Below are 26,930 nucleotides of genomic sequence, written 5' to 3'. Positions count from 1 at the left end.
CTTCCGCCTATCTCCCCTCCTCTTGTTCTTCTTTTTCTTCTTGTTGTTGTTCTTCTTCTCAGACTTCTCCTTCTTCTTTTTCTTCACATTTCGTGTTGTTTGACCCAACTTTCTTCTTCTGCTTACCTTTTTAGATACTGGGTATGTCATATTATGCATTCATCCTCTGTGTCTTTCATTTATGTTATGAGAATGCCAGCTGAAGCATGCCCTCTGCACCTTCATTCTAATTGATAAATATTTATGAGGACCAGAAATAGGCAAAAATGGTACCCTTCTATCAAATATAGCCCCCCTTGGTTCTGACTACTTCTGTTACTAAGCTTCCCATTGCTGTGATAAAATACTTGACATAAAACAATTTAAAAGAGGAAGGGTTTATTTTGTCTTGCACTTTCAGAGGTCTAAGTCGTGGCTGTCTAGTTCCATTGATGTGGGCCTGTGGCTGAGGCAAAGTGGCATGTCATAAATTCATATTAAGCTGTTCAGTTCATGGTAGGTCAGAAGCACAGAGTCAGTAGAAGCCAGGGACAAAACATACCCTTCAAGGATATCCCCAGTGCCTTACTTCATTCAACTAGGCCCTATCTCCTAATGCTTGTATTACTTATCAGTAGAACCTGTAGCTGGAATTCAAGCCTTCTACACAAGTACTTTATGGGGACGTGCAAGATCCACCACATTAACACTGCTAGTCACTTTGATCAGAAATAAATCCTTCAGAGGAGATTTGCCAAAAGCCCATGTCTTTAGTGTTTGTGATTTGCAAATCTTATACTCAAGAGGCAAACATCTTTTCTTGTTTTTAGCTCTCCTAATTTTTCCTTAGAAAAGTTGTTACAATGTAAACTTTAAATATAATGACTCAGAAAATCTTCATAAAATTGGTGTCATCTTTTTGAAGAAATAATGCTGGTCAAAATTATGTACTACATTTTGCAGGAGTTGTTTCTCCGCTGTCTTATAACACCCATGGTGTCATTCAGGGTATAAATAATTTGGTATATTTGTTTTTAGTATATTTATATTAAAATTTTCAACTAAAGGAATAGTCATATACAAAATTGTATGCACTAATTAGTGTAGTTTGTAAAATAAGAGAAACTTTTAAATGTGTGGGAGGTGAAGAATTCTGATGAAGTATTTAATTATAATTGCTGTTTAAATATCATTTTACTTGAAAGATGTGTATTAATTTTCCTTAAAACTGCAAGTTTGGAATGGTATATTATTAATTAACCTTTACACAAAACAAAATAAAAATATAGTGTGTTGCTCAAACTTACCTGAAACATCATATTTTAATGTATTTTTATTTTTTATGCAAATATACTCATCAGAATTTAATCCCAACTCTTCGTATTCAGTTCACTAGGGTAGTATGGCTGTGATTTTGCATCTAATTGTCACTATCATAGCATCTTTAAATTTTCACTGTTAGCATCAGTTTACAAACGAATATGTCAGAAGCAGCAGCAGAGAGTTCAATTTCTCAGACTGAAAGGACTTGAGTTCATGACTGACATGATGCCATTTTCTAGTAGAGGCACCTTAAATAAGTTGTTTAATGTGTCTAAATCTCAGGTCCTCATTTGTAAATAGGAAATCAGGGTGATGGTAGATATCTACCTGTTAAAATCCTTTAAATATTATGATGGGATGTTCGAGGAAAATTGTTAGCACATTACCTTAAGCTCATAAGGTATATGGGTAAGTGATTTCCATGCTCTTATCTATAAGCAAAAACTTGAAATGTTCAGAAAACTTGGCATATTAAAATCTACCTTTTGTTTGTATGAGGCGCTGACAGTCCAAATGGTATATTTCTTGAAATGATTCCATTTTCATGATGACTGTGGATTGTATTACCTGACTCATACAACAAGACAGTATATCAGAAATTGGGCCCAATAGGGTTCAACATGTATTTTAGTCATAACCCTTAACCAAGCACACTGGGTTGGAGTGCATGTAGTAGGTACGTGATGTACTGCTTTTCTGTGGCCCACATATGAATTTATCAAGGTGGAAACGATCTTCTGTAACATAATTTAGGTTTACTATTTGAATCCGGATATTTTATTTTCCTGATCAAATTCAAGCCAGTGTGATTAAAACTTTGGGTATATCTTTGTTTATTAAATAAAGTGGCAAAATACAGCAGGGTGTCTTAAGGACCTCAGTAAAAGGTCTTTGGTTGATGCATGATTCTATTTAGTATTAAAAGAACAATGAGATTTAATTGTAACCAATACTAGAGAGACCCAGATAAGGAGATCAGCCAGTGAGCCAAGTTCTCTAAATAGCCTCAGAGAATAATTCTAGTCAGCAAGTCCTTAGGAATGCTCCTGAAAATTGCTCTCTGCTAGAAAGGATCTTGTTGATTGGACATGTGTTTGGGGTGTATCTTAGTTACTTTTTACATTGCGGAGCCAAATTCTCAACAACTGAAAATAAAGGAGGACAGGTTTATTTTGGTTCACAGTTTGTAGAGGTTTCATTTCACAGCTGGCAGGTAGAAGGGCACTGGAGAGGACAAAAAAAATCATAGTGTGGAAGCCAGAAGGCAGGAGGCAACAAAATCAGTAAGCAACAAGGTACAGAAGCAGCTCGCTTTCTATCCCTTATATTTTATCCAGTTTACATGCCTGTAGGGAAGGTAGCATTCAGACAAAGGGTGAGCCTTCCCATTTCCACACTCAGAACTATGCCAAACCACTCAGTGGACTGATTTAGTAATCCACACCTAGCCACCATGAAAACCCCACATGTAAACCCCTGAGGCTTTGGGGACCATCCACACACAAGTCATAACAGGCTGCACTACAATTTGCACTCTGCTCATCATGTGCCCTTTGTATTTGTTCTGCCTGAAGGTGGCATTTCGTGGCAATTCTTTCATCAGGAAGGGAAGTCTTGTTCTATTTTATACAAATGCAATTTATGGAGTATGCAGACATGGCAATCAGTGTTCACTTAGTTTTTAGCTCTGCTCCTGTGCACATTCTCTCTGTGCTTAGAAGGATGAGACCTTTTAATAATTTTGTGTATGATAGGAACTGAGAAAAGATAATGAGCCATTCCAGAATAATTATTTTGTTTCCACAATATATCTAAAAATGATACAAAAATTACCTTAGTAGCAACGTGAAAACAGTAGAGACTTGATAATAGGTAAATCAAAGATTTAATTCTAACTGCAACATTTACCGACTTTGTGTCCTTAGTTAAGTTAATGGAAAATGTGGGATGCATAAATAAATCATATCAACTATCACATCTTAAATGGTCACATGCACTATAAATGTTATTAAATTATATGAAATTTGATACATGAATAGAAAGCAGTGGATAATTTATAATACAAAAATTACTCTTTTGCTATTTTAAAGCAAAATAGTCATCTTATTCACAGTATTTATGTCAGGTAAAAATCATCTCTGGCCCACATTAACTGATAGAATATTTATGTACTTTTGTATGATCATGTGAATTCAGGAATCCAGAGAATCATTTCTCATATAATGACTGCCTCAGAGACTTAGAGAAGTGACTTCTCATGCTATAATCTGGGACAATGGGATTTGAAATGCAGAAAGGAAATTTCTTACACTGTATTTTGAAAAATTTGAGATTTGAGAGTAATAAATCATGTGACAGAAATTAGTTGCTGCTGTATCCACTATGGGAACCTTACAAAAACTTTTCAGAAATTGATGTATGACTTACAAGAATTATATACTTGTAACAATGTTTATTATTAAGTTTTTTTCTATGTAGAAATCATTGACTTCTGATATCACATATGACTTACAAGAATTATATACTTGTAACAATGTTTATTATTAAGTTTTTTTCTATGTAGAAATCATTCTTGGAGAACATTCCATTGCACATAGCATAAATATGTCAGTAACAATATTCTAAGGGTGTTTTTCACCCTGGAATGGGAAGAATAGCAGGAGGTTTTAATTTCATCGGTAAAATACGCAGTACACTTTTGGATTCTTTAGGGATTACTTGCATGTAAGTTATTCTGGTGGAACCCTGAAAAGGAGCCTAAGAATCATTAGTTATGAAATAAAACTTTAAGAATGTCTTTGTAATTTTTATTGGCTTCAGATTTTAAGAAGAAGTCTTCTGGAAAATAATTTCCTCTCATTATAAACATTTCTGGTAAAATAACACTGAATTATAGAGGACATTCTGTGCATTGTTTTCTAGTTTTTATGATTTGTTTTGCAATTCACGTATTTAGTTCTGCTGTATATCTGTTTCTTGTTATTTTCTGATGGGACTTGAGTCAGAACCAATATTATTTTGTGATTTACCTGGTTCACAAATTTTGACTTTTCCATGTTAGGCCATGGAATTAAACCTCATCACCAAATCATTTTTTCTTACATTTACATTCCTTGATATCACATCTGTTGTTGGATTTTACTTCCCTGAAGAGTACTATTTTTCATATCACTTATTTTAATGTGTCTTCAGACTTTCTTATTATTTCTGATGATGACATTTTGGGGAGTAATGTCAAATTAGTTTTACAATTTTTTTGGTTGCTATAATATCTACAAAGTTTTAACTGAAAAGTGCTATAAAGAATAACAACAATCTGACAATGCCTCAAACACTTAATAAATTTACTGTGACTTTTCCCCTTCTTTTTCTTGATTGAATAGTTTCCTTCTGCTCATATCATTAAATTGACAAGCTAGTTAAGTAGGAATGTTTGTTTGGCAGATTGTTTGAGATGTCACATTCTGAAGAGTTCTGTTTTGATGTGTTCTTTGATTAAAAGAAATTTATATACAAGGGCCGGGAAAATGTCAGCAATTAAAAACTAGTTGGAAAATGTTTTTCTACTTTTATGAGCTATCTTTGTATTCAGAACATCACATTGGCAGATAGTGTTTTTAATTTACCCCAAATCCTTCCAAAAAAGTTTTAACCACCCGTTTCCTTAATAATGATAAAATCATCCATTTCTCCCCTCAAAAATATTATTCATGGCTTAAATTACAGTTGCATGTTGGATACTAAGGACACATTTTCTCTTCTATTTTGCTTGCAATAATGGATTCTCTACGTAATAATTTTGAATCTTAGAAACCTATATTGTGAGTGCATACTGGGCTAATCGCCACGAGGCCATCTTGGTGCACTGGAGGCAAGTTTCTTGCTACCTGTCCTTTTATTCCCCAGTGGCTCAATTCTTTTGACTCCCTGATGTCATTTACTTGAAATACATAGCCCACTTGGTTTCCTATTAGTTTGTAATACTACAATTTGTTAGTGTCCTAGCTTGGCCTAGCCCTCGTCATTTCTTTGTGTTACTTTGCAATCAGCTTTTTTATTCTTTCCACCTAAGAGCAGTCTCTGGCTTTATGTTATTTTTCAAAGTAAGCAATTAGACCTAATTTAACCAAGAAAACATAATTCATTCAGCAAGAAACTCCAAATCTTTTCTCATTTCCACCTTCAAAATATTATCAAACATATTTTTGTTTTCTGTCAATTTTGAGTAATAAGCCTGTTTGCTTTCTGTCTTTATTAGACTAGTGAATTCTGTGTCTTAGTCAAGTGCATTTTTCAAACTTCTAATGTAATGAGTGACACAGAGTGGACACTCCTTACATATTGTTCAATGAACGAATGGAAGTACAAATGAGAAGTACACATTTCATTTTAGATGCTCAAACATATGCAGACTCACATTCCAGACGCTTCAAAGTGTAAACAAAACAACAAGAAAATTGACTATGTTTGGTACTCTTAGTAACTACTTTTAGTATTAACATACACAGTATAAAATATTACAGTTCCGTTATTACTTTGTTACATTTTTTGTAAAAAAAAAAAAAAAAAAGGAAAGCTGACAGTCAAAAAAGAAAATGTCATGGATAGAGACAGGTAATTAGTAGACTGTTAATGCTATACACTAGCTGAGTGTGTTGTTTTGTATTCTTTTGGTAATAGGCAAAACCTTACTAGAAGTACTCTTAACTGCAAAGATAACCTTGAGAAATTGTGAATTTTCTCTAAAGATCTTTGTAAGAGACAAATGCCCCAGTAAAATATTATATACAATAATATGCTTGGATCCAAGCTTGGTTATATGCTTGGTTTCCTTAAAGTGCTTCAGTCATTATGCTCCGATGATTAGGATCTGTCTCATATGTTCTAAGTCAAACATCCGTTCATATCTCTGATTTTGCTTTAGCATAAATGGTCATGGGTTGAATTTGAAATACAGTGAGACATCTTTCTATCAGTGATGATGGGCAAAGAACTGTGTTACCTTGGTATTTTACTGTACATAGTTGTATTTAAACCTATAGGTTGACCATTAAATTAGCTCTGCATGTGTGTGGCTTTTTCTGCAGTAGTTAAGTTTTCCCATCTTGATTAAGACACCATAAGTTTTGAACTTTTGTATATTTTAAAAATAAACTCAAACATTAAGATTTTATTTGTGGATCAGTTCTTTTTTAGTCGATCTGCCCTTTGTTTCATCTTTATTTTGAACAGAAAAAAGTAAAAAAAAATAACAGTAATATAGAGTTTCAAAACAAGTTAATATGAGAGTATCAATAATTAATACAGTGGATAGTGTTATAGTCATAGTAATTGTTCAGAGTGCAAGCTATAGGCATGAGATACTGTGAAAAATAGTGTTAGTACAAAACTTTCTTTTCAGTGAACTAAGAGAAACTAGATGTATAGCTATTTTACCTATATTGTGTGTGTATATAGATCTATCTACCTATCTATCTTCTTTTCCATTCCTTACTTTCCCATTCTCCTATCACAGTTTTTCTTTCTTACTGAACAATTTAGTCCCCATTTATGATATCCTTTATACATTCTGGATCATACGTATGCTTTCAGGTTTTCACACTAATGGGACAATGACATCTTTATACAAGTAAGACTGATTTATTTCACTTATGAGTATGATCTTGAGTTGCATCCATTTACTTAGAAAAGTCTAAAGTTTATATTTCTTTATGGCTGTATATTATTCCATAACATAAAAGAAAATATTTTTTTATCCATTTTTTGGTTAGTGGGCATTTGAGTTGTTTTAAACATTTAGCTATTACAAATTGTGCTGCTAAACCATGGTTGCACGTATATCACTGTGTTTTGATGCTTTTAATATTGCAAGGAAGATATCCAAATAGGGAATAGCTGGGTTGAATGGGACCCCTAATTCTAGTTTCTTAAAGAAACTCCACATGGATTTCCACAATGGTTGCATCAGTGTACATGCCCACCAACAGTGGAGAATTCCATTTTCCCCAAAGTCCAACTAGCATTTGTTACTGTTAGATTTCCTGATCATGTTCCTTCTGAAGTGAGATGGAATCTAGTGTTGTTTTAATTTTCATCTCTTAAATTATCAGTGATGTTGAACATTGTTTCATATATATATATGCCATGTGTATTTCTTCGTCTGAGAAGTGTGTATTCATTTCAGATGACCACTTTTGGATTGGGTGTTTGATTTTGGAGCATGATTTTTTTAAAAAATCCTTTATGTATTCTAGATATAAGTCCTTTGTCTCAGGGAAAACTGGCTATAATTTTTTCCAACTCTGCGCGTTGTCTTTTCATTTTGATGGTATATTACTTTGTTGTGCAGAAACTTTTTAATAAAGTGAGACCTTATTTGTTGATTTGTTGTAGTATTTCTGATACGGTCTGAGTTTTGTTAATGAAATATCTGCCTGCACCTATGTCTTTAAGGTTCCTACTTATTTTCTCTTCCAGTATATTTAGTGTTTTTGTTTTAATATTTATGTCTTTGTTCCATTTTTACTTTAATTTAGTGCAAAGTGATAGACTGGGGTCTAGCTTTAGTCTTAACATGTGGAAAGCTAGTCTTTCCAGCACCGTCTATTAAAGAGACTTGCTTCCAGTGAAAATGTTTGGCTCGTTTATAGAAAATAAGGTGGTTGAGTGTGTTTGGAATTGTGTCTGCATCTTCCACCAATGCTCAGGATTTTTTTTTTTTTGCCAATACCATGTTAATTTTACCACAGTACCTGTGTAGTACAGTTTCAAGTCAGGAATTTTGATGCCCCTGACTTCCCTTTGTTGCCCAAAATCACTTTTGTTCTTCTAGATGTCTTCTGGTTCTAAATGAATTTTTGGAGTGTTTTCTCTAGTTCTGTGAGGTATGCTAATTGTATTTTGATTCGAATGGCATTAAATCTGTAAAAGACTGTTGGGAGTACGGTGATTTTTACTACGCTGGTTCTTCCTATCAGTGAGCAAGGGATGTCTTTTCATTTGCTGATGTCTGCTTCAATCTCTTTTTTCAGCAGTGGTTTTAAATTTATAGATTTTTACTTCGTTAGATTGATTCCTAAACATATCATTTTTAGATACTACTGTAAAGTGTGTGGTTTCTCTAATTTCTCTCTCTATAAGTTTGTAGCTAATGTACAAGAATGCTGTTGATTTTTGAATGTTGAATTTATATTCAGCTACACAACTAAATTTTGTTATTAGATCTACAAGTTATTGGGTTGATCTTTTGTGATCCTCTGTGAAGAGTACATGTCATCTGCAAAAAATGATAATCTAACTTCCTCTTTTCCTATCCTTATTCCTTTTATTTCTTTCTTTTATGTAATTGCTGTGGCTAGTATTTCCATAACTACATTGAATAGGGGAGGTGACAGTGTACATTTTTGTCTTGTTCCTGCTTTTAGAATGTAAGCTTTCAGTTTTTGTCCAGTTAGTATGGTGTCACTGGTTGGTTTGTCATAGATGACATTTATCAGATTAAGATAAAGCTCCCTATTACAATTATCTGTAGTTTATTTTCTAATCATGAATGAGTGTTGTACTTTATTAAATGCCTTTTCTGCATATATTGATATGATCATGTGATTTTTGTTTTTGATTCTATTAATCTGGTGTAATACATTTATTGATTTGCATATGTTGAACTACTCCTGAATCACTAGGATAAATCCTACTTGATCAGGGTGTATGATCTTAATGATATTCTGATTCTGTTTGCCAGTATCTTTTTTAGTATTTTTGCATCTATATTCATTACAGCAATTGGTCTGTAGTTTTCTTCTTTGGTTGGGTACTTCTCTGATTTTTAATCAGGGTAATACTTGCCTTCATAAAAGATTTTGAAAATACTGATTTCCTTTCAATTTCCTTAAAGAGTTTCAGCATTAGTGGCATTAGATCTTCTCTAAATTCTTGTATAATTCAACAGTGCTTTCATCAGGGGCTTGGATTTTCTTTGCAGGTTTTTTTTTATTAAAGAGAAAACAAAACAAAACAAAACAAAAAAGTAAAAGGGTGCAAGTAATACAGAATTTCAAGAAAAAAAATATACAGTAAAAAATCACTAGTTAATAGATTACATATTGTCATCTTAAGTTGTTCAAATTGCAAAATTAAAGCATACAAAGTAGACATTCAAACAGTGAGATTGCAAACAGTTCTGTTCAATGATCCAACAAAAACTTCGTAATATGATTTTCTATGTTACACACTTTAATATGCATGCAGTTATATCCTTTAGATCACTTTCTTTTCCTCTCTTTTTTACAATAACAATTACACATTTTGGGTTTTATTAATCCCACAGTTCTTACTACTTTTTTCTAAAGAGAAAAAAACCAAATATGATGAAGCAAAACAGAGTCAGTTAGAACAGAAGGATGAACATAGTATATGATGTAAAAACAGAATAACAGGTAATCAACAACGGTTACCATTATGCCTCTTGCTATCTTAAAAAGAGTTGCCTATATCATCAGGTATAATAGAATATCTCAATGTGATCATTTTTTGTAGCTGAGTAGTACTCCATTCTATAAAAATACCACAACTTTTTTATCCATTCCTCAGTTGATGGACAGTTAGGTTGTTTCCAAGATCTGGCTATTACAAATTGTGCTGCTATAAACATGGATGCACTTATATCACTGTGGTATGATGCTTTCAGTTCTTCTGGGAATATGCCTAGAAGTGGAATAGCCGGGTCAAATGGGGCCTCCAATCCCAGCTTTCTGAGAAATCTCCAGACTTACTTCCACAATGGTTGTGCCAGTCCACACTTCCACCAACAGTGCAGGAGAGTTCCTTTTTCCCCACAGCTTCTCCAGCATTTGTTGTTGTTGGTTTTCTTGATCTTGGCCATTCTTTCAGGAGTGAGATGAAATCTCAGTGTGTTTTTAATTTGCATTTCTCTAGTGACTAATGATGATGAACATTTTTTCATGTATTTATTTGCCATTTGTATTTCTTCATCTGAGAATTGTGTATTCATCTCAGATGCACATTTTTTGATTGGGTCTTTGAATTTTGGGGGCCTGATTTTTTAAAATTCTTTATATGTTTTAGACAGAAGTCCTTTGTTTGAGGGGCAGTTCACTAAGATTTTTCCCAGTTTGTGGGTTTTCTTTTCACTATGCTGGAGATTTCTTTTGACGTGCAGAAATATTTTAATAAGAGGTTATCCCAATTATTGATTCTGGGAAGTATTTCCCGTGTGGTTTGAGTCCTGTTCATGAATTCTCTACCTACTCCTATGTATTCAAGGTTTTTACCCAATTTGTCTTCCAATAGATTTAGTGTTTCTATTTTAATACTCAGACCTTTGATCCATTTAGATTTTATTTTAGTACACGGTGATAGGCATGGGTCTAGTTTTAGTTTTCGGCATATGGAGAGCCAGTTTTTTCAACACCATTTATTAAAGAGACTGTCGTTCTTCCAGGGAACATGTTTGGTCCCTTTATCAAAGATAAAGTGGTTGAGTATTCACTTGCTTTAAATCTCAATGTTCTTCATAGAAGCTGCTAGAAAAGTACAAATAACTAGACAAAATGGACCAATGATATAGAAAGCTAATGTGAACACATGCCTTTACTAATCTCTCAGTTATGACTTCAGATTGTGGATAAATTATTCTCATGCTTTATGTTGATTAGCCTCCAGATTTAACTGTTGTCTACAGTACAAAACTGAAATTTGTTTCTGATGACTTTCATAAGTTTACCAAGATTAAATGGATTTTAGATTTATTAAATCAGCACGTGGCTCTAGAAGAATGTAACTGACATTCTCACAAACAGGTAGTATAGGCATCAGTTAAAATTATTGAAAAATTAAAAGAAAATTAAAATATTTTAGAAATATTTTATGTTTTCTACATAAAATATATCATACTTTTAAAGTTTAGAAAGGCTATGTTGAGTATATTCTAAGATGTTACCTAAAGTAATGTAAAACAATTGGTATTAGCTATGATAAATAAGACATTGATTAAAAATGTTACCGGCTCACATATTTTGACTATGCATACAAACATCTGTTACTTTACAAAAGGGTGACATTAGAAGTGCTCACGGATTTATAGTTTTCTCTCACAAGATCTATCAGTACTTTCGTTATGTACTTGTTTTCCAAGGTCATGTAATGACCCCTACAAAATTTATTTTGGAATTTAGATTTGCCAAGTGCAACTGAAGCCTTAAATGTTCTTTCTACAATGTAATCAGAATCAGTGTTTGTCCCAGGTACTTTAACTTGTGTGATAGTTGCTTTCTTTCTTCCTCAGTTTTGAAAGTACTTTCTCTCAAATCTGAGAATGATGATTTCTGAATGAAAACATGGTTTTAAATGCTTCAAGTTTGATTGGTAATGTGTACTTTCATAACTCTTTGATTCTATCACAGGCAACTTCCAGTGGAAGAAACAATAATTGTTTCTTTTTTCTTCTTTTAATACTGTGTTAATGTAGTCACTAGGTATTATGCGGTACTTTTCTGCTAATGTGCCAGTGATAAGCAGTAAAATCTTTTCAATGTGGAAAAATTATAGACAAAATTAAAAGAGTAAATATTTTTTATATAGGCTCAATTACAGCATTATATAAGACTTTCTTAAACATCGTTTCCTTAAATAACATAAAATATAATATGAATAAATTGAGATATACACTGTTCTTGACTTACATATTCAAATCTTTTTAAACAAGTATCTGTTATAAACTATAAACCTTATAGTTTCCAGGTAGATGACATTGGGCATTAATTTGTATTCATCATCTATATTTGACACAAATGTTGTTATCTTTTGAAACAATGCTTCTTACATTAATTTTGGAAAAATAAACAGTCAAATAGTCAAAATACATTTCTGAAATATCTAGTAGTGCTGACTAGAAAAGTTATAATAAGAGATTTTTTTAATTGGGAGGGAAGAAAGAATGGAAGGAGAGGAGGGGAAAAGGATACCAACAAAGAATTGAGATGTATCATGTGCATGTACATGTGCTCATTATGTGCTGAAAACATTTACTAAACAAGTGATTACTAATGTGACAAAGTTGAAAGAATGGAGAGCTGAAGAAAACAAACCAGATTATCTTGAAAAATAATTGTGTGTTTTGATAAAATGTGATGGACAGTAAGGAAAAGAATTCTTTTTTTAAGGGAAAGAATTCCTTAACTACTCTCAAAAAATGATTGTAAAGGAGATGGGAAAAACCATGAAATTTTAGGTTATACCTATAATTCACTATGTTCCTTGGCAAATTTTTAATCTTTTAAGAATTAAAAGTTTTAAATTTCATGATACAAATACAGTTAACTATATGATTGATTGTAAGATGAAAAAATATTTTCTAACCATATGCACATGGAAAATATCACAAAAGAAAAATATGTTAAATGTAATGTAATTTATGCCACCTAATACTTTCTCTTACTCAGAAAATGTCATTAGCAAAATAAGAAAGCAAATCATAAAGAGTAAAAATGTGAGTGCATGTAACTAAAATGTAGTGTCTATAATATATAAATATTCCTTATAAATCAATAAGAAAAAGAACATTCCTGAAAAATAGCAAATGTGAAAAGTAAGATGGGAAGAAGTTCATATGGAAATAAGCATTTAAAGGCACAAACTAAATAAAATATTTTGACAGTCATATTCAAAGATATTAGAAATTAATTGCTCTTTTTGAAGGTAATGTGATATAGTATCACAGTCATACTTTTAGAGAAGTGTCAATTATTATAATCTTTCCACAAAATAAATAGAAATATGTAAAATAGTGCCTTCAAATCTATTAAACTTTAACCCACAATTCCTAAATAAAGAAGAAATAATCATGATATAGATAAATGTCCTTATGCAAAATATCATTATGATTGTTAATGATGAAAGCAAATCTAACAACTATAAAAAAATCTAACAGCAAAATGGAATTGCTGAAACTATGATATATCTACTATGATATATTAATGTGCCAGCATTTGTATAATCATATTTCATACAAAATTTCAATTGTTAAATGACTAGGTAATCTCACAGAATTTGTATTTGAATCAATGTTACATCATAGATTTTCTCATATTCTTTTTTTTTTTTTTCCGACAATGCTAGAGATTGAATTCAGTGCCTTACTCGTGTAGGGCAGGCACTGCACCACTGACCTTTATCTTCAAACTTGCAAAACTCTTAACAATCACTATTCCCAGGTTTCCAGCAGTTTTTTTAGCTTGAGAAAGATTTGGGATTTTTGTCAGTCTCAAATTATATTTACCACTTGCTTAAGAGAGCCAACCCTGAAAAAGCTCTGAAAATGTGTCCCACAAAAAAACTCAGGCTCCACGTCCAAGTTGGCATATCCAAAGGTTGTTCATGAACTTTTCTGAAATCTTTCCTCTTGACTTTTAGATTAATATTGTCTCCTGATTGTTAAACCATATTTCTAACTGATCCTTCACTGGCTGTCTTCCTACTATGATGGAGGATGTGGCATTTAGGTCCTAACCCTCAGCCATTCAAAATTGCTGCATGGAAGTAATCCTCACCTTAATTTATCATAAACAATAGAATGAGTATGGGTCTTGAGATTAGACTACGTCTCTGCTACTAGTTAGTGGAGAGGCTTTCAACAAATGACTTACCTGTCACAGCTTTACTTGTTATGCATTAAGAGATGAAACTTACAGAATACTTCATTGCTGGGATATATTAGACTTAAAATGCTAGCTGTTATCGGTATTACAATTATGTGTTATGTGCTGGAGAGATGATCAATTTCTAAAGGAAATACTGTTTTTTAAGAAACAATGCTTTATTTTAAAAGCTAATACTACCAGAGAGACAGACTATTATCTGACCTTCCATTCTACATATGTATTATACAGAAGAATTAGTTTTCCGTAGAACCTTAAGTAAGTCACTTAGAGATCAAACTATCCACTTCTCCAACTTTAGTACATAGAGTAGTTTCCAGCATATATTAGTGCTCAAAATAATTTATTTACTGGCTAGCTCAATGGGTGGATAGATGCAATATGACAAAAGCACCCTGTAGCTAGGCAGTATATAAAGAAATCTGGTGCATGCACATCAGGAGGATATAAATAGGTGAGAATAGAAGAGAAGCTTGAGACAAAGGGAGATGGAAATGTATTGAAAAGATACCTGTGAACTTTGTGAGCTACGACCCTTCTGCTATATTGTTTGGAACCCTGTTTTCATACCCAGGTAAAACAGCTGAGAATATATCATAAGAAAAGCAAGTGTGTGTGATTGCACTGATGAACTTGAGAATCCTTTCCTTCCACTAGTGAAGTTTAGTGACAAGATGACAAGCCAGAAACTTCTCCAGGGAGCTGTTTCTGAAATCTGTGGTGATAAAGGGCATTAGGACCATGGTTGTAGTGGTTTACTTGGTGAGCCCTAAATTGAGTCACATGTGGTGACAGTCTTTTTTCCCCAATATATGGATGCATTAGTTTTAAGAGACAGAGAGAAACAGAGAATATATGGATACATTCATTTTAAGAGACAGACAGACAGAGGTTGATCAACTGTGTGAAGTCCTTCCCACACTTTATACTGGTAGTTGTTTTTTCATGTTCCTGAGCAGACTGTAGAAGCCCAGATAAAGAAATGAAGGGATACATGGAGCCTCTGCAGGGATAATGGAGCAGGGACCTGTATTTGCAGCATTAAATGGACTTGACTGATATGGTTACAAAATAGAATCTAATCTAGACTTTAGAAATTCAGGTATGAAAACAGAACTAAAAAGAAGAATTAAGCATTCACTGAAATTAGAGCACCATATTTGTTCATAGATGCAAATAAGCCAATAGATTCTATTTATTTAATGAGAAACTGAATCTTTGTAAGGTCTCCAGGAGACATTTGGTTTTATGAAAGAAAAACAGTACAATATTCACTTGGTTTAAAAGGAACAGAAAAGAATATTTCAAGGACAAAAGAAGTGTACACAGCCCCTCATTTAATTAAAAAGTATTTTTGGCTTTACCAAGTGTTTTGCATACCAGTTTTTTTAAATTTAAGAATATATTCTTTATGGCTGAGTAGTATTCCATTATATAAAAATACATTTTTTAAAATCCATTCCTATGTTGATGGGCATTTGGGTTGTTTCCAAGGTTTGGCTATTACAAATTATGCTGCTATAAACATGGGTGCACATATATCATTATGGTATGATGTTTTCAGTTCTTCTGGGAAAATTCCCAGAAGAGGAGTAGCTAGGTTGAATGGAACCTCTAATCTTAGTTTTTGAGAAATTTTCACACTGATTCCCCAGTGGTTGTACCAGTCTATACTCCCACCCATAATGTATAAGGGTTACTTTTTACCCACAATCCTGCCAGCTTTTGTTATTGGTTGATTTCTTGATGATAGTCATTCTTTCTGGAGTGAGATGATGCCTCAGTGTAGTTTTAATTTGCATTTCTTGAATCACCAATGATGTTGAACATTTTTCCATATATGTGTTTGCATTTTGTATTTCTTCATCTGAGAATTGTGTATTCATCTCAGATACCCATTTTTAAATTGCATTTTTAAATTGGAGGGGGCTCAGTTTTTTATACATAAAAGTCCTTTCTCTGAGGGACAGTTAAAAAAATCTTTTCCCAATCTACAGGTTTCCTTTTCACTCTGTTGATGATTTCTTTCGATGTGCAAAAACTGTTTTAATGAGATGGGATCCCAGTTGTTGATTCTTTGAAGTACTCTTCATGCAGATTAACTTTTGTTCATGAACTCTCGGCCTACCCCTATGTCCTCAACATTTCTTTCTACCTACTTTGTTTTCCAGTATGTTTAGTGCTTCTGTCTTCATATCTAGACCGGAAAGTCAATTTTTCCAAAACCACTTATTAAAAAGGCTGTCTTTCTCTCAGTGAACATGTTTGGCCTCTTTGTCAAAAATAAGGTGGCCAAGTGGGACTGTAGTTGTGACTGTAGCTTCTGTGAACACCAAATTGTCTAACTAGTGTAAAAAACTGAAAGTATAAATGAGTTCTAAAAGTTACAATATATATATAGTAAAAAGGAAAGAAACTGCTCAAATGGAAATTTTATTGTTTGATCAATCTTGCATGCCTGTATCAGGTATCCTGAGCAATTACTTTGAGGAAAACATTATGCAATATAACAATCATTGTTAAATTCCTATCATATTTTTTGAAATCCTATATTGCCATTATTTTTTGTTGTCATTTTGCTTTTGTTGTTTTTTAATTGTTTGTTTAATTCTTGACTTTTTTTTCTTCTTTAAAACAAAAACAATGAGAGTATAGCAACCAGATGAAGCTTCTGCCCTCACAAATTATAGAGTGAAAAGGTTCACGGCTGGTTAGAGGACCAGGGCAAAAAGTATGATAGAGAAAACTGAATTTAAAATGCTGAACTTTTCAAACCAAAGGACCACCAAGTCAGTATATTCCAGTTGAGCCTATGATAGGTCACAGAAATTAACCATTGTCTTAAGGGGGGGGGGGCAAGAGAAGATAAGATCTAGGACTACCCTTAGGAGGAAGGTTAAATACCTCTGGAGTACATAGGGACAAAACTAAAGCCTTGCGGAGTTAGTTATGAATCAAGTGGGAAAATGATTTCTTTTAAAAACATAAAGAGGCGGCAGAAAAGTAATCCTGGAGTCCCGAGTAAAGAAAAGACCACAGAGGCTAACTGGCTTAACTCGAAAGTCAGATAGATATTCAGAATCTCCTGTTTGATACCTTTTGCTATGTGATTTAATGTAGTTTATTTTTTCTAAATGCCACTTTTCCCATCTGAAAATGAAGAAGAAAAGTATAGAAAGTATGTAATATAATTATTTAGTATATAGCAAACACTAAACAAATATTATCTTATGATAATACTAATTCGGCTGATAACAATAAAGTTGGAGAATCTTCCACAGCTGGGCTAGCATTGACCTTCATCAGATTTATGTTTCCTCTCAGGAGAGACAAATGGGGTTGAAGCTTATAAATAAACCATGTCAATCAAGAAAGCTTTGGTGCATGATACTGAACTTGGGACAGGCAGTCTATGCTTTTGTAAATATGTCTAGTTTCCTTAATTTTGTAATTTTTCACTGATTTCACCTTTTTTGTTCTTCATGGTTTCTTGGTCAAGCTCTTTTTATATATTCTTCTAGGTTAAGAGACAAAATATTTTCTTCAATTGGACACCCCATCATTTCCAGAACGGTTCTTCTGGAACTTTAATATGGAGAGAAATGAGCAGGGCAACTTGTTCTAATGCAGATCCTGATGCTATAGGTGTAGGGGCTGAGCTTGAGAACCTGAATTTCTAACAAGCTACAGGTGATGTTAATACTATTTTTCATGCATTAAACTTTGAGGAGAATGGAGCTAGGAAGCCTGCCTGGAAAACAGTAGAAAATACAGTAGATTGGAAAAAAAAAAAAAAAAAAACAGTAACTTGAGTCTCAAATAAGTACAAGAAAGTCATGGTCATGCCTAGTTTTCATTTCTGCTTCAAGTAGTCGTTTGCACATCGAATTTAAAGAGAGTATTTGGGAATGCTTAATGAATTCACAGAAACCAGAAAGCTGCACATGATTTCTTTTGGCTTCTATGTGTTCCTGAAACAGATAGGAGTGCACAGATGTCTAGAACAAGGAAAGTTTCTGAGAAAAGTCTCTGTGGAGCAATATATCTTGTTTTTATGATTTTCCTCTTTATAAAATTTTCTTTTCTCAATTCGATGAAAAATCACATAATGGGATTTTTTGTAACTTGTTTGAATGGATAGGACAATGGAGAAATATTGTTACGAAACTATTTTAACACCTAAAAGAAGTTTATCTGAGAAATGTTTGTGCAGAGCATAAGCAACCATTAGAAATGAAATTTGAACAAAATGAAAAATCATTCGATATAAGTTGTATATTGTATCAGAAATACTTGTAATATACAGCAAGATTTTCATTTTGATTATTGAGATAAAATGTGGCTTTCAAATATATTGTTCCAATATGACCAGCGTATCTTATTGCAAAATGCTCTTTCCTCAAGAATTTGATAAATGGAGATTGAAACAGACAGTGTATCCGGCCTCCCGAATAGCCTCCCGTAGCTTGCTTTTCAGCAAGTTAACCTGAAATTGATGGTGACAGTGTTGCCTGTTTGTTTGCTTGTTCACCATGATTCAGCCCTTTTATGAATGAAACACTGGGATTACTTTGCTTATTTTAGTTGCATTTATTATCTTTTTATCTTATTCAGTCTTTCAGTTCTGTTTAACTTCATTTCTTATTCAAGTCAAGACACTTTAGGTATTTCATGTCACTTGATTGATGGATTGATTTGGTTGATTGATTGATATGAGAAGCAGTGTAGTTACAAGCATAAGCATAAGAGACAAATTTGAGTCCTGGTACTGCCATTTATTATCTCTGTGCTCTAGCAAACTTATTATTTGAGTTCCCAGCGTCAGTTTTTTCCCTATAAAATGGGAATGATCACAGTGCTTACTTATCGATTTGTTTTAGGTAAAACATGAATCAATACCAATAAAACAATTAAACTGTGACCAGAAGTCATAAATACTGACTAAGCATTCCAAACATACTGGTTATTCTTATTAATGATGCATAGTAAGCCATTCTCCACAGCCGTACAAAAACACATTTCAAGTATGAGAGCATTTTTGTGCTCTTTTCAACCATTTATTATTTCAGTAATGTTTTCCATCATCACTCTGAATTAGTCTTACTGGTAAAAGTACTAAGAAGTACATTATAAATTTTAAAAATGGAAGCTATGATTAAGGAAAAGTGTCACCAATAAACAGTATTTAATGAGGTAGAATATGTTAGACACTTCAAGTTATTGCATTTGTTCTTCGCAATAATGCTATGAATTAGGAAGTTGAAACTCAGAGGTTTAGAAACAAGTTTCAAGTCCCTCAGTTAGGATTCCTACTGATTACTGTCTGATTGCAAACATTGTATTGCCTCCTTCCTTTAACATTTTTTAGATGGGATTCCTGGTTAAAACAGTTGAATTTCATTCACGTAACAGTTCCACTTCTCACAAACTGTGTGAATTAAGAACCCATGTATCTGCAAAAAGACATTCTAAATGTACATTTAAAGCGCTTTCTAAAACATGTCATCATCTCCCATTTCCCTGCCAGACTGCTGCTCCATCCTCCAGTACTACATAATCATTTCCAAGTTTCCTGGACTCTACTAACCTAGCACTGTACATCCTCTCTTATGCTCCAAGAACGTCCTCCTTTCCTTCATAGGTGTGAGTTATGATAATACTTTTCTGATTTTTCTTTCAGTGATAAATATTCCACATCTGAAAACACTGTCTTTTTTTGTATGTTCCAACACTTGAGGTAACTATCACATTTTAATTAGCAAGTACTACTCTAAAGCAGTGGTCCAGAACTGAAAGAGAATGATCAATACTTCTGCTTCAAGTCCAGATGTATTATAATGAGTATCTTGGACATAAACAGGATTACTTCAGCTGATTTATAGCCATAGAAATGGCAGAATATTAAGCCACTAATGATTTCCTAGCTCTATTTTGCCTTGGGGACAATAATTTCAGGAGATTCGCTGTGTCCCTGATCACATCTGATTTTCCTCTTCTTATAGAGTGGGTATTCTGAAGAGGAGGAGGAAGCAGTTAAGGGTAAGAGCAGAGATGACGTTAGGTCAGGGAGCAGGAGAATCTGTGTATGTACTTTCTTTGTCCAAAGCATTCTTCACATGAAAATACACTTTGCTTTATATTAATTCTGTCACCCGATTCATATGTATCTTTAAAACTTTGATTACATATCTTTCAGCCTTTGCTTTTCTTCCAATTTGCATATCATTTGCAAACTAGGAAACATTTTCCATATCTTCATGCAAATAATTACATTCCTATAAAAAATCTGTTAATGAAACTTAAGAGCTAAGGTCTTAATTGCTAAAAAAAATCAACTCTTAGAGCTAGAAAATTCAGTTAAGATTCCATAGCAATAGGGTCTATTATTAACTTTAAACATGTTATCCAATAATATTTTGAAGGTAACATACTATTTTAGGTACTTTTAGGATCATATATAAAGTAAGATACTGTTTAAAAACAAAATATTGTGTCTAGTTTCTCTGGATAAAAATTATGAAAAATTTCTATTCCCTTCAATTATTTTATGGCTTATCAAATTTCTTGTTCATTTTCTACTAGTTAATGAGAAAACGCTCCATTACCTTTGAAATATGATAACATTTAATGTACGTGAATTGTATTTCTGTTTGACTATTATCTAGCTAATCTAGCAAAAGAGGAAAAATTCAAACTATATACTTGATGAAGTAGGAAAACTGCTATAGGATATAGTCTAAGAAAGGACCCTAAATATTTTTTGAAAATTGTAATACCTATGACAAAGTCATCTCAGGATGAGTAACTGATATTGCATGCTTATTCACGACAAGAGGGTAAAATTAGTTCAGGTTAATAATATGAATATGTGAATGTGTTAAGAGTTTTTAGTAAGTGCATCATGAATAGCAAGGCAAAAATGAATGCTGCAGTTACTTGATGTATGATTGCAAGATTGTAATAAGTATATTATGAAGATGATTCAGGAGTGGGAAGCAAGGCTAAAATATTTCTTCTCCACACATTGCTCAGATTTCAAATTATAAGACAGAGGCCCAGATATGGGCAACAATTTTCCTAAAGACACATAACAATAGAAGTAGCCTCTGCACATAGAAAAATGTCTGAGTCCACTCTTCCAGAGCGAGATTTACATCATTACGAAAGACTGTCACGATGAAGCTTTAAACACTAGAAGAAGCATCTGTTAGAAATGTGTTTGTCACTATATTTGTTAACATAAGCACAAAAGCACACAAAAGTTTTCCCTAATAAATTTTTCAATTTGAAACGACAGAGTCAAATATTTCAACATTATAATCAAGAGAGCAAGTCTAAATTCAGGTGTAACACAAAACTGCTCAGTGAGAAATCATATTGTTTGATCAACTGGGATTTTGCTTCTGTAGCTGTGTAGCTCCTCCAAAAATAAAACTTAGCTGGAAAATAATCAGCCTAGGAAACTAGAGCTCAAAAATGGCAGCCTCAGTGTGCGTATCCTTGCCTCACTGCCTTACAGAGTAGCCAGCAAGCGTGGGGACAGTGATGGGGCTGGACTTGTTGATCTTTGGATTCCTAAGCTAATTATTTTCATCTAGGTGTTACTTTTGGGAAACACAGTAGGAATACAATATCTAAATTGTAGGGTATACATGAAAACTGTCAGTTAATAGTCGTGAGATGTGCACCTCCTTTGGGGAGTATTAAAAATATTTGAAGAATTATTTTGGTAATATTTGTAAAACTCTATAAATATATTAAAAATTACTGAATTAATTACATTTTAAAGGAGTAGATTACTGTGTGCAGGGATTCCCAGATATGCAGCTGCTTGAAAGAGAAAGATTGCAAATTCCAAGCCAGTCTGGGAAAATTAGTAAGGCTTTATGTCAAAATACAAAGAATAAAATAAAATTTAAAAAAATACAAAGAATAAAAAGACTTGTGGATATAGTGATGTTAGAGAGCTTGCCTTGCAAAAATTCAATCTCTGTTAGCGTGTGTGCGCGCGCGCGCATACACACACACACAGAGTCTTAAATGGGTGCATTATAAGGTTATATAGCATGTATATATATATGTATATTTTTTTAATTTGTAATAAAAAGTTACACAAATTTACATTATAAAATATTTACTATAGGATAGAACAATTCCATTCCTATATATGTGCACAATAGTAAAAACGTGTTCATACAAAATTTTATAATCAAATATTCATAACAATTACTCACATTGTCAAGACATGGTCACAATGCATATGATCGTCAGCCTATAAATGAATAAATAAAACACAGTGTATTCATATATTGGAATGTTATTCATCCATAAACAATGGAGTTTTAATACATGATATCACATGTATGAATCTTTAACTCAATTTGCTAAATGATGAGGCCATTTGGAAAATAGGGTTTAGATCCCATTTATCTGAGGTGTTCTGAAAAGGTAAACCCACAGAGACAAGGTAAACAAGTGGTTTCCAGGGATGAGGGGTAGGAACAAGGAGTAACTACAAATGAGAACAAGGGATATTTGGGGATACAAATATTCTGAAATTGGTATGCATGATGTTTGCAAAACTCAATATGGAAAATAAAAGTTGTTAAATTATATATTTTAAATGTCTAGATTTTGTAATACATCAGTTATATCTGAACAAAGTTACAGTAGGTTCAAAGGGCTAAGTAATATTTTATCAGTAAATGGTTGTTTTTTCACTATTAAAGCAATCATGGAAGACCTTTTGAAAGATTTAGACTTTTAATGATGGATAATGAGTAAGATTTGGGTAGATGACAAGGAAATGGTACAGGAAAGAAGGAAGGGCAAAGAAACAGTATGATCAGTGACTTGGAGTGAGAAATAAGGTTGTTTTGCTTTGCTATAGAACTGAGTAGAGGATATCGGGACACAAAAAACTCTGTTGGACTCATATCTGAGATGGGAAACGGGCTAGTAGGATGCAGCTGACAGGTACTATGGAGAATTAGATAGAAATAAAGAAGCTTGGGTAATAGATGTCTTAGTGATAGAGTTAAAAATGGTTTCTGTGGAAAAGCAAAGGGATTTTCATGTTTAGAAGTACATCTATTTTGGCTGAAGCTGAATGGTACTGATTCAAACCATTTTAGGCCAAGTAGGGAAGAGCTTACACAGTAGTATGCAATGTGGTATGGTGCAGCAGGTGCCTCAACATTAATTGTTTTAAGTTTTGTTTCTGAGTGGGTGGGCTAGAAGAACCATCATGAGGAGCCAGGCCAAAGGTAGTCAGCTTGGGTGTCTGTAGGGTAAAATCGGTAAATGATGTGGAGAAATGTATCTGAAAACATGGTGACACAGCTGGATATCTTTTCTCTGGCTGCTTGCAGAATCTTATAAGCCCTGACTATACTGCCTTCCAATCTTATGAACGATTTAAGTAAGTAGCCCTGTCAACATCATACCTTCTAGGTTTCCAAAAGTTTAGTGAGATCATTGGAAGGAGTGTCTCCAAATATCTTCGAAAAAGTTGTCTGGAGTTTTAAATATTTCTTAAAATTCTTACAGTGCTTAATGTAAGTGATGTGAAAAGATCAGGACCTTTTCAGAAATGCCTTTGATGTCAATCCTAATTCCATTAAATTTTACCTGACAATGTAAGAATGAAACATTATAAGCTAATTTGTCAAGCATCTCAGTAATTTGTTCTGGCAATAATCTGCTACAACTCAGCCCTGCAATGATAGAGTCTGGTGAGTGATGCACCTTTACTTGGAAGGAACTTATTAAGTGTTTGACTAGTGATTAATGAAGGGAAATGTACTAGGTAGGCCTTGAAGTGATAAACTGGACAAGAACCTTGGCAGACATTAGTGCCTTCTGCCCACTATCATATTATGATTTATTTTGGAAATTATGACTGCTCATTTTCTTACCTACATACCTACAATGTCACCGAAAATGCCAGTGTTGACAATAAGAAGACACAGAGATGAAAAATATTGCCTGTAACTCCTATTTTGAATTTTAACCACCATTATAAAGTGGAAAATGCTCATAAATGATTCGAGCTGTGAAAGCCCATTTTTCTTCAAATGATCTCTCTAATGTGGAAATTTGAAATCTGTGCTATCATTTTTGATAGTATAAACATAAAAGATCAAGGAAATTGAAATTATGTTTTTATTTTTTCAGGTACACTTTATGATTGAACATAACACCAAAGTAAGTATGTCATTGTTTAACTGATCATCAGTTGAGTTTTAGACTGCTTTTATATCTTCTTCATCAATGTGTCTCATTTCTCCATAGACCACAGAAATTAGTTTATAAACTGAAGAAATTGGATTTTTTGTGATTATTGCTTTTTGTATACTCCTAAATTATCAGGTTTTTTCTAAAACAATTTGTCTTTATGCCCACATAGATTATGAAATGCTTACAGGATTAATATCATACAGCATACTAATTTTCCTGTGTTTTGTGCCTCAATATTATCCACAAAGTCTAACCTGAAATATTTGAAGCATTTAAAGACTAGAAGTACATGAATCCCTACTGAGAATTGTTTTCCATGAGTATCTTTTTAGTGTCCAGATTAAATTTTACCTCATGATTCCAGACCAAATTCACTGAAACTTCTCTTTAAGGTAATTGCTTAATGTGATTATAAGGAAAATGCCTAAGTTGCCCCATAAAATTAAAAACAAAGAGAACTTTACATAGTATTATTATGTGACTATGACATACCATTCAGGGTGTTGAAAACCAAATAAGGTATAAAAATGTTGAACTATGTCAGATACTATCAAACCTGAAATGTTCGCCTGTGTAGCCTTATAATTTCAACCCTTAAAATTCTGAAGGTTTTCTTTTCATTATAACCCTTAAAACATTTAATACTACAGTTCCAAACCTGGTCTCACGCTATTCCTGTGTGAACAGTTCATTTACCAAGAATTACAATTGCTTCAAAGTGAAGTAAAAAGTTGAAAACAAAGCAAATCTTCATGTCTAAGAGTTCAACAGGTACTCTTATTAATTACTGACTAATTATAGTAGATGGCAATTCTTACATTGCTACCACTGATAGATAAATCTATGTCATATTATTCTGGCTTTTATTGTCTCTTAAAACCTCATCAAATTGATTTTAGCATAGAAAGAATATAAATTAAATATGCAGCATATCTTTCTAATAAAGAGAGAAAAGTCAGCCTTCTTTTAACCTGAGAATTCTAGCATTCGAAGGGAATAGCATTTCTGAGTATTTTCTTGCTTCAACATAAAAACTGTATGTGTTTCCTACTTGGCTTTGAAGAATACAGGTTCAATTTGTTGTATTAGAAAAATTAAAAGATCTACAGAAAGAAAACACAATATTTTTGTTCAACATTTATCAATAACTAGATATGATCTTAAAAAGGTCATCTTAAGTTTCTTGTGCGTAGTGTTTACCTCTGTAAATTAAAATGATTGAATTTAATGATTTTCAAATTTATTTTTAGTTTTAGTATTCTATGTTATTTTTTATTTTAAACAGAAAAAAGCAAGAAATAATATTAAAACTGGGTTTCAAAACAGGCTAGTAGGAGAGTAACAATAATAAGCACATTGTGTATTGTTAACAACCTGTATTTTAATAAAATAGAAGCCCACAACATATGTTAAGTGTGTTACATATCTGACTTAAATAAATATGAATGCAGACCTAAAAACTTTTGAAAAAAATATAATTTGGTTACTGAAGCAGAATAATAACAGTAACTAATAATAGTAACTACTATATTAGTTCACTGAGAGATATTAATGGGTGCATAAGTTCCATATGTGTGAACATCTAAGTAACCATATCAGTGATAAGTACATAGGTGAAGATGAAATATTCCTTTTTCTTTTATACACAGTAGGGAAGTATATGGGTCTGTAATATAGAAAAGTTTTGATTAACTGTAACGTTAGGGAAGAATATGTTAATTGGAGCTTTTAAAAATTAATAGCATATCTATCTTTTTTTCAGTCTTTGTGGTTGAGACATTTTTATACCACTATTGTCCATTTTACAGCCTTAATAAGTACAGTTTAGTGAACCTGATTGTATTTTAATTTAGTGTTTGGAATATTTTTTTCAGAGTATCAAGTTTAATGACTTGAAATCACTTCTTACTGTATAAGAAAATAAAACATTGTGATAAATCTCTGTTGGTACCAGATCATTTTTGGGGAGATGGATTTTTTTTTCAGTAAACTATCATACCTATTGCTTAGTCATTGTTACCTTTTCTCATAAAAGTTGAGTATAGAACACTAAATAAAATGTTTCATTAGTTTAGCTTCAGCTAATTAAGTTTTATTTTACATCAGCTCCTAATTGGTGACACAGAGGACTTGTTGCTTATTTGCAGTTGTATGATACTCTGTTTTGGATGTGAGAGTGTTTAGGAACATAGTATGGCATCAGATGATGCCACAATGGTATCAAAATCAATTGGCAAGGTGAAAGCAAAGCATACAATATACAAAATAGGGAAATGGGGTTATATTACTTGTGGTAAAGAGAAGTGATGTACAGGAGCTATGTCTATTTGACAAGTTCCTCTGTCAGAGAGTGAATAGAGAGCCAACTTTGGAAGGGACCTTAAAGATTGTCTAGTTCAATCCTTCCCCTTTAATGAGTATCTATATAATGTTTGAATTTCTCCTGCATTATTTTTGGGGTAATTAGAAATATCTAGGTAACTTATGAAGCCACCATTCTGGCTAGCCACCACGATGCCCTTATAAGGCTTTGTCAAACGGAGCTCTAATCAGTCATCCACTGGTTTAAGCTATACATGATACATGTAACTCCTTCCCACCTAACAGCCCTTTAGATATTTGTAAACAGTTCATCATGTCTTCTTTGTATTGAACTTTTGCTCCTCTGGATCTTATCAAGTAACTTCTTGCCCAGAAAATGTAGTTAATACCAAG

At 33.0% G+C, this 26,930-nt stretch overlaps 1 protein-coding gene across 8 annotated transcripts in view; it reads left to right on the top strand.

The window, feature by feature from the left end:
• Nucleotides 1-26,930, top strand: part of Tenm1 (teneurin transmembrane protein 1) — a 757,085-nt gene that overhangs the window by 105,333 nt on the left and 624,822 nt on the right. For 6 of the 8 annotated variants that reach the window (XM_063246384.1, XM_063246382.1, XM_063246379.1 and 3 more), the window contains one exon: nucleotides 24,153-24,182. The exons of the other annotated variants lie outside the window; for them this stretch is intronic. The gene's annotated coding sequence lies outside the window, so the exon portion shown is untranslated. The remainder of the gene's footprint in view (nucleotides 1-24,152; nucleotides 24,183-26,930) is intronic. 8 annotated transcript variants of the gene reach the window in all.

This window comes from Cavia porcellus, unplaced genomic scaffold, assembly GCF_034190915.1.
Source record: "Cavia porcellus strain 051 isolate PalLab524CR breed Dunkin Hartley unplaced genomic scaffold, mCavPor4.1 scaffold_3, whole genome shotgun sequence".
NCBI classification, from domain to species: Eukaryota; Metazoa; Chordata; class Mammalia; order Rodentia; family Caviidae; genus Cavia; species Cavia porcellus.
Note: the sequence above shows the minus strand (reverse complement) of the source record. Positions and strands in the feature narration are given on the sequence as shown.